The sequence below is a fragment of the Macrosteles quadrilineatus genome, unplaced genomic scaffold (assembly GCF_028750875.1).
Source record: "Macrosteles quadrilineatus isolate MER2022 unplaced genomic scaffold, UCM_ALF_1.0 Scaffold_3__2_contigs__length_128488019, whole genome shotgun sequence".
Taxonomy (NCBI): domain Eukaryota; kingdom Metazoa; phylum Arthropoda; class Insecta; order Hemiptera; family Cicadellidae; genus Macrosteles; species Macrosteles quadrilineatus.
The window spans coordinates 25,110,965-25,125,860 of NW_026542596.1; the positions used below are offsets into that span (position 1 = coordinate 25,110,965).

The window sequence follows — 14,896 nt, forward strand, 5'->3', positions numbered from 1 at the left end:
AAGCTTAAGTATAACTGATATCAACATATAGTTGCAGTAAAAAAAAACCGTAATTTATAATCACTCGCGTTTATATATGTTCCACTTCATCCAAAAGAGTGCGGAGTCAGTAAAACTCACGATTGACCTCAACTTCAACTGAATTTAAGTCGTACGGAATTATTTAGTTGCTAACCTTCAATAAAAGGTTGAAAAAGACCCAAGAGATTGGCAGGTAGATATCTAACCTGTCTCTGGACATTTCTCTGGCAAAGGCAAGTGAAATGTCAACTTGGGAGGCCTTTGATAGGTCAAACACTCACCTTGGGACAGCTGATTGTGGCTGTTTCCTTGCAGCTCACATATCTTTGACTTTGGAATGCCACTTAAATGTTGGTATTATTGGTATCATCGAAGAAGGACGGTATTAAGGTAGCTGAATTACACTCCAATGCAATGTGTATATAGTTTTTATTATATGTGATATGTGGCACAACCACCAAAACACAACAGAAACGATCAAGTTAAGGACTCCGAACAAGCCTTGGGATAGCATATGGTAGAGATAGTTTACTTCCTGATGTACTGTGCATAATGATTGGATCCTGTTCGATCCTGAGAAGTCAGTAGCTTTTTGATGTTTCGAAACTCGGCCTAGTTGTCCTTGATAATTGAGGACCTCCTTAATAAAGAGACCTGGCTTAAAAACTAACTGATCTCAGTCGGTAAAAAAGCTACTATCAATAATTCTCGTCTTCATTTTAAAATACACATTGTGGTGTAGGTGAAAAAGATCCTAATTAAAATTGTCTATAATTATAAACAAATGACAGTTCAGTGTGAATAGCAGGCTACTACAGTATACTATTCTATGCTTCGAAGGCCTTCTGGTCAGTGAGTTACTAGTAGTAAGTTATTGATTGCTTGAACTTATCCACGATCACTTTCTAACCTTCAATTTTTAACAAGCCTTAATAACCTTATTTGTTTAAGATAGTTAAACGTTTTGCTGTTAAATTTAGGATTTCATTATTGTCTTAACGACACAAAATTTCTTTTACGCTACTTCGAGATGCACGGTATTACAGGTAGGCTACTTAACAAATTACCGCTTTAACACGTTGGGTGCTGATGACGGGAATTCCCGCAATTGCTTAACATTGAAATAAATGCAACTTTTATGTTCAAACATGTCGACAGCACGAATAGTGTTAAGGACCTTTAAACAATTCCACCATAGCGATCGTCTCCGTGAAAGGTTTGTGTGTCGTGGAGGCCAATGAACCTTACATAACCATAATCGTATCCATAACCGGCTCATGATGGGCGAAAGTGGCACGACGCATCCTTCTGTTCAACCACTAGGTGCGATACGATAATCGCGATCACGCGATTCGATAGAACGTGAAATATCGGATTGTTGATTAATGTAAGCACGTGACTAAAATTACGGCGGATTAATCTCGTGTTTTTTAAGCCACAAGAAATCTTAAATGACCAAATCTTATAAGTATTAACTATTTTCTCAGCCCGGGAAAGACGTGTAAGATCTTAACTCTCAGCAATGCTACAAATAAGACATTACCTACACGCATAAAGCCCAAGGTTTGTGTCTGTTATGGTCTAAGGTCGACACTTGTACCAGATACGTGCAGAGAGTGTGAAAAGTCACAGAAGAATGTAGAGATCAATCTATTAGTGGACCTGCTGCCCTTATTGGTGCGACCTTCAACATGATAAAGTACAACTGTAGTAGAACAAACATGGACTAATTGAGAAATGTCCAAAATTACGAGGTCATATAGCCAATGCAAAATAATAAGAAAATTTTAACAATATCACCATTTTCCATTTACTGTAAGATTCTAAAAGAAAATAAAATTCTAGTAAACACATATTTTGTAAATTCCATCTAGAGAATCTTAATCAGACAAACATTGTTATCCTGATAAACAAACAGCAAATACAATTGCTCTGATTTCTATACTTTGCACATCTCAGTACTATATCACGTTTCGACTAAGTAGAATAATTAAACCTACCAAACGATTAAGGATACTGCATTTAATAATCAGAGTCTCTTGTGGTTGCGGTCCCTTGTGTGGTTGTGGTATCTTTGTGTGGTTGAATTACACAAGTGTTGAAAGTTACACCGTTTATCCTCTTACAAAACTGAATAGTTTGCGATGCAAAACAATCAACAAGGATTATTGAAATGATCAAAAGCACTGTGTTATGATTTATGCATTTACAATCAATTTACTAATGAGAGCTAGAGAAATTGAGCTAGAGAAATAAAGATTTGTTGAAAGCTTTTGATCGATGTTGTCGAGTAAAACCGTGCCGTTTTTCGTAGAAACAATACTCTGACCATCGATTTTCATATTTTAATCTCTGTCATTCTTAAAGAGATTCAACAATGTTTCATATTTGCAAGTCATCTCACAACAGCTTCAATCTTGGAAGGAAATATGACCTGTCTATTCCACTATCTCGTACCACTTTTCAAAAAATCATTCAACATGTGAATCCCTCTTTTCAATTCTCTTCCTAATGCAATCAAGGGGGTAAATCATTTTTTTTTTTTATTTAAGCATGGTTCGTGGAAATATTTGGTTAATAAGGAATTTTACAGTGTTTCTTCATTTTTAAAATGTAAATAGTATGTAAAATGTAAATAGTAGTTCTTTATTTTAATGGGTATGATTTTACTTGTTTAGTTTTAGTGACTTACAAGCTCACTAAAACCCTGTACATTCCCCTGTACATGTTTCTGTGTTTCCCTGTACATTTTTTTATTATTTTGGCAATAAACGTTTCTGATTCTGATTTGCAAATTTTCTGATTTAAAAATAATTAAATCAGTCCATAGTGCTATAAATACCTTTTTAATGTTGTCATCTTACCGATCTTGCTAAATACCTCATTGTGATGGTCAGATGTGCTGGCTGATTGGCTGATAAGCAATCAAACATTACTTAGGAATGCTAACGGTTGGAATACTCTAGATAACGTTTGTACTGTATGAGTCATCTACGTCAAACTAGCGAAACCCGACAACTAGCTTTTGAGGAGAAATGACAAAAAACTCATTAGCTATAGTAGACTCGAGCTCACAAATGAAATGGTCAGAAAATTATGAAAATATTTTCGTCGTTGAACTATGCAGAGTGTTTCCAAATTGTCTGGACATATTTTGTGGACTTGTTCCTTGGGATAAGACAAACATAAAATTCCGTATAAGTATGGTTATAAAAGGCCTAGATTTCTGTTTGTCGGTCTGTTTGTGATTTTTAAGAATTATTTTGTATCCTGATAACTTTTCAAGCTTAACATTGGATGACAAACATACAGTGTTGGGAATTAGCGTGCTACAGTAGTGCGCTACTTATTTAGTTGCATTAGCTGTAGCTACGCTACTTTTGTTTTTTAGCTTTAGCTGTAGAGTACTACATTTTTTAAGTAGTTGTAGCGGAATTTAAGCTACTTTTCTCTATACATTAACATAGATTGAGATAGTTATTTTTATCACAACCTTACGTGAAACAACCTCTTTCAAACTGAAATGTTCAAGAAAAATAGTCCTTACTTTCTTGGCTTCATACAGCTGGTCGCAGCCGTTTCATTACCTATTACAACGTTGTGTGGACATGGAGGCCATTATCTGAGTGTTATCAACATTTTTTGCTCTCATTTCCTTCATTTGCTACTCTATGACTAAAATAAAATTGCCAGATGCTAGACGACGTTTAAACGTTACCGGTGACAAGAGAAGCTATTGAATGCTTACAAGTGATTGACAGGGAAATTAGTAATCAATAAAAAGTTTCATTGTTGTTCTTTGATTAAGTTTTTTGATGCTTTAAACTGTGAGTTTAGTTGCTATTTTGTAGATTCAAAAAATATTCTTTCAGCTACATGCATTTATGAAAATATAACAGATAAATACAACGAATATACTTTCCCGCTTTCAAAAGTAACACAGCTAGGAAATGTCTCAGTGTTAAAATATCACCCCTAAGTAAGGGCGTATATAGATGTTTTCAAGATAATTGGTTCTACTGTCAAATATTTACTATCAAATATTATCAACGACCACATACATTAACATGGAAACAGTTAAAGCGAGTCATTGAGTCATGCTGGTGGCGATGAGTTGATTGGTGAGTCAGGAATGAGCCCTAGAGAGGGTTGGTAATGCGTCATGATAGAATAGAGAACCCGCCGGGTAAACTTTTATTGTTTTGCACGTGAAAGCATGCTACAAATAAATATGAGTAACCTTCCAAAATATAACAAACAATAGAATTACGATCCGTCGAGTAAAATAAGTGTAACGAGTGTTACAGAGTAAGGTTTTAGTGGACTAAAACCAAAAGTGAAAGTTTTATTTTCAATTTTAAAAAGGCAATCAAAGGAAGAAAAAATAGGTAAGAAAATTCACGAATGCTTAATAATTAATACGAATGCACAGAATAATTAATAAGTTGTCCAATAACGAATATTGGGTCTCTATTTGCCTATTATCTAGTCATGTCATTTCCATTTTGTTTTATAGTATCTTTGACTAGCCAATTATGCGTTCTTGTGTCAATTTACAAAATACTTAACCGTCATGAACTGGGCGCTTTGTTTTACACTTTCTTACGTGTTTTAATCAGGGACTTTAACTTTAAAGCTTTTGTATACTGTACTTTTGCACTTGAATCAGAAAATCAATTCAGTAAGCTAACGCTTGCAAACATACTCAAGGCTTGTTTATTTCCACCCCAAACTTTCTCCAGTCTATTCTGAGTTCAAAGACAACCCGGATTCAAAGGGTTATGGTGGTGGGTTAATCTGACTTTTCTATTGAAGTGCAACTTTGCGTGCGAGTGATAACACTATAGATAACAGTTGCAGTCACGGAGAAGGGGATTGCTCATCTTGCACGCCTTCAGCGCACATCACGTCGACACGCTGCAACTGGCATCAACACAGAAAATACCGTCTGCCCTTTGATGGAGGGAGGTCCCCAAACCATGAACAAGTCATGTTGTGTGCAACCGATCATTTGAGAGATACAGCTCCGCTTTTGTATCTGGGATAAAAAACAAAATGCAGTATAAAATACCCCTTTTCGGCAACTTAATAGATGTAATGTACCTTCAAATGAAGTTTATAGTATTCTAAAATAACTGAATGCCGTCGGTAATTTATAGGCGGGATTTTTGGACCCGGGCCCCGAAGAAATAAGTCCTGTTTTATCCACTACGCCAACAACGCCTCCGCGTAAATGATGACTGGGATATGAACTGGTGAGTAGTTGAGTGTCATAAAACTTTCGAATTGTGATACGAAGCTTGTTTCATTCCATAAAAAAATGTTTGAAGCAATGAGTTAAGTTTGCACTTAAACCCGTCATGATTGTTGGACTTTTATATCCTGATTACAGGACAAACTGGGGACAGTAGCAAAGGTTAGTTTATTTGTTATACTCATCTTTCATTCGACTTCGCCTGACATTACACATCATGACGTATTTGTTTACAAGAGATATTAATTGAGGGGGAAATAAAGATCCATACAAAAATAAAACAATGTAACTTATAGCAAAGTTTCGGTGATGGATTGTAACATTACCAGCTAGGTATTTGACCGTTATTTTACAAAAAAACATTACAAGTTCCGATGGCGTAAAAAACTCAAAATAAAAGAAATATTAGTTGATAAACTTTTAACGGTTTGTTCAAACTGACTTATCAATCAAAGTAACTATCACGGCGAAAGGCCTACATTTGTCATAATATGTAAAGTATCATTTCCTTCCACAGACAATCATATAATGTTTTATTTGTTATTTGTCAATTCTTGATTGTTAAGTGTCTATATAATGCCGGCTTCCTTTTGCGAATGGTTATTGGTTGGTAACAGACTGGTGAATATCATAACCTTGTGATGAAGTCAAGCGTAACAGACCTTGACTGGAAACGAAAGTAAACTCAGAGTTAAACAGTCAGTATTGGCCATTATAAACCTGTATTATGACCAATCGACCGATTGGTATTATGAAGTCATCCGATATATTGTTGGATTTGTTACGATAACCTTGCTTTAATTTAGTATTTTAAGATTTGAGAAATATTCTGCTCACGCAATAAAATCAAAAGATAGACCCTTCTACTTCCCTCCAATAAATAAATAAATAATAGAAACTTAATCCGTAATTTGGAACGAGGTTAAGCTACAAATCTTAAAGTTATTAGCTGGATGAAAACATTTATTTATATAAAAAACTGTTACAATATCATCACTGATTATAGAAAAACATAGTCTTTATATTAAATGGATATAGAACATAGGAGGATCTAGGAGGATTAAAAAAGACTGATACATTAAACTAAACACAACATGAAACTCGGAAAACAAAATATTCAGCCGTTTTACACAAACAAAATATAATATGATAGCAATTAATCTTCTGCACACGGAAGAGACGGCCACGGAAGACAGTTTAGCGGCGGTAGACCGCAGACCCGCAGACGACGCGACGGTGAAATGTTTGACCTTGTACGTGACCTTGGAGGAAAGTAAGTTCAAGTTGACCTCTGACCCAGTGGCCGCTGACCTGAAGACCAACACTAACAGCTGATTGATGACCAACCGCCTACCATGGTTTCTCCTGACAAGTGGCTTCCTGAGGCTTCAAACCAATGCAGGATTGTGGCATCGATGTGTATATATAGGTTTAGGTCATATACATCGATGGATTAAGTAAAATTTTATGTCGATGGAATGAGCATACGTTATCTAGTACCATCGAGTGTTTGGCAAGTTACAACTCTTCTGAAACTAGAGGATGTTAGACTAACATTCAAATATTTGGGGGACAGCATCATCTCATGTAGGCTACTTCGCTGTGGTTTAGCTCTACGATTGTTATTTCAGGATTACCTTTATAGAACTGAAAGACTTTGTGGTATTTTAAAAAAAGGTGTATTTATTCGTGAGTTGTTTAACATTTTAATTTGTGTTTTTTTAGCTGTTAAAAGGGAAAGGTGGTTTTTATAAGGTTTTGATACTAACGTCATCTACAAATGTACTCGGCTACCCAGACAAAATTGTATACAGTAGGTCATGCATAGTAAAACTAACTCTAAACGTACAGTAGTTAATTACATTTTACTAAATACATCGCACTATTTACGCACCAATCAATTAATTATACGTCACTGCAACGAATGCAATAATTAGAATAGAACTAACTAAATACTGTTAATTTTAAAAACAAAGTATTTGAAAACCAAATATTGACTGCCCGCGGCGCCACTGACAGACAGTGTTTGAACGCATTGTGTGTATTATCTGTCAGTGCTGTATTTATTCTGTAATTAGATGACACACCAAACAGACAATATCATCAGTTAGTTACGCAATTATGTTTGTTTCGCGTCTTTCGCAACATCGACACATTTTATTTAGACTCCACATTTAACCCACTTCCAAATTATCAATACATTATACACAATAATGGCGAAGGACATTTTTAAAGCGAAGAAACTATAAAACCATTACGAATAACGGAAGTAATTAGATTAACAATTGTTATAGATTCATTCTTTAAACCCCCTTCTGTTGTTCCGTTACAAAAAGGCAACCATATCCGATCATCCTTCAATTTTTTTTCCTCGCTTTAATTAACACCTTGTCAGTTTTAGATTTATAGCTTTTTGATTATCAATAACAGTGTATTAATCCCCTTCGGTTGCCTAAACAAACAAACACGTTAGTGTAAAAAATAACTGTCAGAAAGAGGATTCGGTAGCCCCTCTTTGGAACATCCCCCCGGGTCAAAGGTATGGGAACGACAGCAGGGGTTCTTTATAGGGAAAATATCGTAAAACTACCCTAGTAATAAAAACTGGTACAGCAGTACAATTGTTAATTCACTGTGAAATGAAAACCGTGCAAAGCCCTTATTACATCGATTGGATTCGGTGATAAACTTAAAGACAAAAAATCCACAAACGATCAGAAAGGATTATTTTACTGTGGCAGATTTGTTTACTTATTTGTTGTCTTAGTACCTAACTAGCTGTACCCGCGGGCTTCGCCCCGTTTAACTTCATAAGTATTCGCATGGCTCATTCACGTCCTGGTTGAAGTTCGTTCGCTACGCTCACTCACCTTTAGGTTGGAGCTCGTTCGCTGCGCTCACTTGCCTTCAGGTTAGCTCGTTCGCTACGCTAACTCGCCTCAAGGTTGAAGTTCGTTCGCTACGCTCACTCACCTTTTGGTTGGAAATTAGCTGTTGTCATAAATAAAAAAAGAAATTAATAGTGCTGCACCCTGTTGGTAATCCTTGTAACTTTTATGCTGTTGAACATCATAGAACAGAACCAACTTGTTTAATTGAGACAGCTGTTAAGATTCATTAATTCCTTTTAAATATGCAAAATCATAAGATTAACATGGGGAACTACAGAGCCACTGGGGCGGAGCCCGAAAGGGTTTTTGAGGTAAGAATATGCTTTAATGTTAATCGGGAATGTGAGCTATCAGCATGCCTAATTTCAGCCCAATCCGTCCAGTAGTTTATGCGTGATTGAGCAACACACACACAAACATACACACAAACTCACAAACTTTCAGATTTATAATATTAGTAAGATAAGATAAGATTTTACGGGTTTCATTAATTTTTGCATCATTGCAACTGGTTATTGCATCATTGTGTTTCAAATATTCTTAATTTTAAAACCACTTACGAGTAATTACGGGGTTTTCTAATATCATAGTTCTTTTATGATCAACAGAAAGAAATTTAGGAAAAAAATTTCCAAATACACAAAAAAATAGTAAAAAACTTCAAAAATATGTGCATTATGAAAATCATAGTAGTTTATAATTTAACTAAACAATCTATTGACATATCTTAAAAAATTAACAATACGTTAAAAAGTTTGGTTCTTAGTTTTTTCTTAGAAGTGTACATGTTTTTTAGGAAAAATTAAAACCTCTTCTGGTATCGAAATTTCATACAGATAAATCAAGTTAAATACTTAATAAGATTCGCAAATTTCTATGGGAGATTTATGCACAGCGTAATGCTGCGAATACCTTTAAAGGTTAAAGGGCGCACACTCAACAACAAACGCAATAAGTAACTCGTGAAAGGTGGTCAATAAAATAATAAGGTTGGGGCAAGAATTTATCTCCTTCTGTCACGTTCTGCTGATGACGACAGACGTGTCCGGTCCGAAACGTTGAGCAACTTAACGTTTGACACGCCGACTACGTTTTCTCAATGGCAACGTTGAGAGTTGAACTAGGTTCTATCCATCCCAAGTGTCTACGTATGTGGAACGTGAAACACGTTGTGTGTTTTCCAACAAGGGTAGAATTGTATGGATAATTTTTGGGAGTTAAAACGTAATTGGTTTAGATTTAAAAATGCTCACTTTATTAGGCTTGTTCTTTTTACTGTTTTTTTTATTTATTTATTTATTATTTTTTTTATACTTCGGGCAATATAAGGTTTACACACAGTTAACTCAATGCAAATAGTAATAATACAAAGGATATGAGAAAATGAATAGTTGATGGTAGTCATAGTATCTTTTAGTGTACAGGGTGTCCTTTGTCATCAATTTCCCTGACTTTCCATGACTATCCATGACCATTAACCATTGATTTCCATGAATCACGAACTTAACTTAAAAGTTATAATATACCGTACACACACGAATAATACTGCCTAGACAAGTTATTTCACAGAAAATATTGAAATATGTATTAACAGATAACAATGGAGTACAATAGGTACAACAATGAACTAATACAAACTCAAAACCCATAAACTAAGACAACTGTATAAATTGAAATTGTCGTACAATTGTGAAAAATTCAGAAAAATGCTACAATAGTCACGGTTACGCCCGACTAGAGCATTGAAAGGTCCCCTGAAATCCATCCATCATTGGGGATTTCCATGACTTTCCATGACTTTTTGCCTATTTCCATGACTTTCAATGACCATAATTTTTTTCCATGACTTTCCATGACTATCTCTGACTTTCCAGAATGTGGACACCCTGGTGTAGCCAACCTATTTCCAAGCGTACACGGAATACGTGCATAATAAAAGCACGCTATTTGTGTTGTTTGGTTGGAATACTGGTGTGCGACAAAGTAAAAACTGTGCGGCAAAGTATGTAAATGCAGCAATTAGCAGCTTTCTGTACTATAATCAGTGCAAGGAAGCCCACTTTGTCGGGTGACTGTAGGAAATATATGTTAGATGCTACAATGGCATTATTAAAACCAAGTATATTATTTTAAGTAGAATCTTGAACAAATTACATAATTAGATTTGCACTCTGCATCCTCCGATATTTGTTATTTGTTAAGTAGCATGGACAACTATGTACAGACTTCACTGTATACAATATTTGACCAGCACCTGATCAAATACAAATATTGCTCAACTTATAATAGTAACAGAGTTGACCGTGGGAGAGCATGGGCGGCCTGGAGTATGGGGGTCTGGAACATTGAAGTATATACTGGAGTCTCTGGAGTATTGGGGTACAGTACTTGTATTCTAGAATAGTGAAGTCCTAGAATACCTAAGTACTGAGGTAACAGATCACTAGAGCTGGAAATAGGTGTGAAGGATGAGCTTATGATGGTGTGAGACGTTCTGTCATTTACTAACTCCTACTTTATCACAAGTAAGAGTAAAGGACGAATGGAGTACTTTTAATACTGAGGTATTGGACTACATGAAAATACAAGGGTAAAGGCGAGGCGTGGGACTCACATGTGTGTACGAAAGCATAACAAACACCAAGTGATAAGATAACTAGATTGGTAAACTGAATTACAAGATCCACTTTAGGAAGACACGGTGGAAATGCTCCATTACATGTCTGATGATCATTCGAGTGTGACATATTGGATTTGACAAGTGATAGGAGCGTTGATAAAGTTAGAATTATGTAGCCCACAACATGACACATGACATAAAGTAGCAAAGAATCTACAGAAACCGTGCTTTAATATAACAAAAATTAAACTGTTCCAAATAGCCAGTTGTTTCACACTAAAAAAGGCGCGTTTCAGGAAATGTCAAGTAAATTGTGGTGATACTTGATTAAAAGTCGAAAAGGGTTGACCTTTGTGGAAATGAAAGTTGAATACGAAAAAGAAAATAATAACCAGAAAGAAATTTCAAGACGTCCCAACCAACCAACGTGATTCTAGTCTCTCTCAACCCTATCGCATTAATTTGTCATACGTAATGTTTAAAACCGTAGTTTTGTAAAATTGTAATTTTTCTACGACTTATAACATTGAGTAAAAAATTCATATAAAAATAACTTTATTCCAAAAATATATAAATACACTTGTTTCAAACAAACAGCACACAGATTATTGTTGCGATAAATTTTAAACAAATAAAAATTAACGCACTATAATTTAATTTCATTTGTTGAAAAGAACTAAAACTGTAAAAATCTGCAAAACCCATTGTTTTTTAAAACAGCGCAGAGAAAATTTAATATAATATCAGTTTCTAGCAGAGAAAATTGAAATTCACTATCACTCTCAATTGCAATGGAACTTCCGTCTATAAACTCAAATCGAAGTAATTACCGTCGGTCGCATATAGATGACACGATATATGTATATGTTTTGTCACTGTATATTTAACTGACCAAACCAATCACAAGAAAACTAAAAGTAAAGGTGCCGATGGTCTAGCTATAGAATTGGGTTTCGCTCTCTCAGAGTACTAGTAGAATTTAAAACAAACCGTGTACAAATACAAAGATGATTTTAAAAGTTATGACCATCTTGTTAACTACAGCATTGATTTCACATGTCAAGTAAACACAATAGTCAATGATGATGTAAACGTCACTGGATGCAATTTCTAAGCTGACTTGTGTGACCTTGAATCTGCACCAAGGTCATTTGTCGCCTTCTTATCACTGATATCCAGCCTTCTAGATGTCTACTGTTCGATGACTGTATGTATATAAACTGTTTTAATTACGGATTCACTTTTGTATAAAACTTATAGAAGTATGAGAAATTAACAATGATGTCAGAGTTAAGTTCCTGTAGGAGTTTTGTAATTTAAAACACAACAAAAATAAATATTATCACTATTTTGATATTTTAAGCTCATAGTTTTGTTCACAAGTTGATTAATCTTAAAACGTCCCTTCATTTGGGTTTAAATAGGAACAACGGTAAAACATACCCTTTAACTCATATTAATCCGTAGGATAAAAAAGTGAGGTTAATCGTAAACTGAATCATTAAGTCAGAGGGCGATTGAAAAAATTCAGTTAGCTAACCGGTCACATAGTGTTAATTTCGGACAGTCACAGAAAGTTTGTATAATTTTGGCCAATAAAAAAAGTTTGTATTTTAAAAATAGATTCCCTATAACAAAAGGACTCATTAACATTTCTCAACGTATAATCACTGATATACGATACAAGGGAAGCACTAAGCAGCGTTCACGACAGCGCCAACGTCGTTTTCTGACATTTTTACGACGACTGCTCCTTTATACAGCATTAATGCCTAATGGTCTGATCCTACAGGACAAAACCCCTCGCGTCATTTGTTGGTTTTATTGCTTACTGGAGGGATGTTTTGTGCCCGTACCAGACCCTCCCTTCAGTTTTTATGTCGGGAGCTGCGAGGGGAGTTGATTTTGACTTCTAATCGCCTCAACATTTGACACTTCGTCGATTAATTATGATAATTAGGTAATCACTTCAGTGTAGGGTTGTAGTTGGAATTTTCTTTTGAGTTGTATGCTAAACGTGTTATGCATATCAATTGTGTTTTTGACATAATGACGTTAAGTTATTCATCATTGGGTTCGTTTATTAACACGTAGCTTTAATGGGTTGGCAAAAAATCTTGTATTCGAGTAAATATGAAAATAAACGGTTATTCGGGTGGAAGGGAAACAAACGGGGACTATTACATTCAGTAACAATCGCGAAGTAAAGTTGTTTCATCATGCAGTTCGTGTGGACGTATTGTGAATACAGTACCAGATGATGATTTACCTTTACACCGTATATGAACACCGTGATTTATAACACCATGAAAGTTAAAGAAGTAACGACGAGTAGGTACGTTATTTAAACGGGGTTTGACAAATTTTAAAATCCAGCATATACAATTTTTTCAAACGATTCGCGCAAATTGCATGAAACGGAGTCATAAAAGACGGAATGTCGAGGTAGATTGCTGAATGTAGCAATGCAAGAAACAAACCCCAATAAGGAAACGCACAGCAAACATTACCAAGATGAACTTTAAAGATGGAATCCACGCATGACAGCTGGCGTCCTTGTAGTATCAGAGATGTTTCTGCGCATGATCAGTTCCAGCGCAGGCGGGCAGCAGCCAGCCTGTCTCCCGCGTAAATGTGACCTTGGCGGAAGGTCACGGGCAGATAGCAGATAACCACGGCGGCTTGTGCGAAGCGATTAAGATTATTAGATTAATTGAGTAATGCGAATAACTATGAACTCAGGGCAGAAATATGTTGAGAATTCTTCAATAGATGTTATTGTGTAATGTCGATAATGAGCTAGACAGAACTAAGTGGCAGAATGCAATTATATTCACACATCGCAGTCATGAGTTAATTTGCCTTGCAATAGGTACCTACCTACAGTACCTTTGACTTACAACAACTACAGAGTCGTAAAAACAGGTGCTACGATTATACCATTCATGGAAAATACGAATATAAGTTTGTAAAAGGTGTCTCAGTTGTCTTCTGTTCTTATTCCTAATGCACAATCTATAATGGAGCGGAAGTAAAATGATACAAATTTATTGGCACGATGTCATACAACATGCCATATTCAGGCCATCCACAGAGAAGGAAGGTACAGAAGAAACATGCAATGGTACTTGTCAAATGTAAACCTAAGTACAGAATACATATTTTAACGAATGTTTTGGAATACAGTAACATAAGCTTGATAAGAGACAATTAACACAACTGTCACAAAGAATGTCAAGGTGAGCTGAGTAAGTCTGACAAGTCAGGAAATGACTGTAGCGGGGAAGGTAAGTTGAAACATGCCGATGTATGAGTATGGTTTACGCGGGGACGCGGAAAGGTCGCCCCCGGAAACATCACCCCCCTACGTCATATTGACGTCAGAGACAGGGGGGTGATGTTTCCGGCCGCGGACACTCAATTTCAGTTGCAGCATGCACTCGTCGATATGACGAGTTATTTTTGAGTTTGCGTATTAATTAGATAATTATATTCACTTATCATATACAATTACCAGATTTTCTAATTAGAATTGATGTTAACCGGATACGTTAACCCCGATCGTTTTCAAAATGCACACCCCGGAAAGGTCCCCCCCTGCCATGATCTCCCCCGGTATACCTGCTGTAGGGCTTGGGCTCGTGACTCGAGCCAGCTATTGTTCACAAGGGTAGAGACTGTCCCATATTACCACCGCTCGACTGAACTCGCAAGAATGGGAAGGATTTGGTATTATTACGCAAATGTTGTGGATATTAAGATAAATACAAATTAACACTTTGATATTGTGCTTTCTCTAGACATTTCCCCTTAATTTTATACATCAAATGATGTATAAATTACATATAGTTTTTTTTCCGTCAACGTATAAAATGTATTTGAAAAACGTGGAAATTAAATAAAATGTTTATAGTAATAGTGACACTTAAGTAAGGAATCAACTCGTATTACTGTAATATGAGCATGCTTCAACCACTCAACATCATAATACAGTCAGTACACACTTGACAAACATATTTTCACATTTCCTAATTCTTAAATTGTAAACATTGAGCAATAAATGCTGTATATAATTTTTATACATTTAAATAATTGTCTGGATTTTATGGT

The 14,896-nt window shown here is 35.7% G+C and overlaps 1 protein-coding gene across 1 annotated transcript in view; it reads right to left on the reverse strand.

Annotated features, from left to right (window-relative positions):
* Positions 1 to 14,896, reverse strand: part of LOC128990657 (uncharacterized) — a 71,473-nt gene that overhangs the window by 23,926 nt on the left and 32,651 nt on the right. The gene's annotated exons all lie outside the window — the stretch shown is intronic.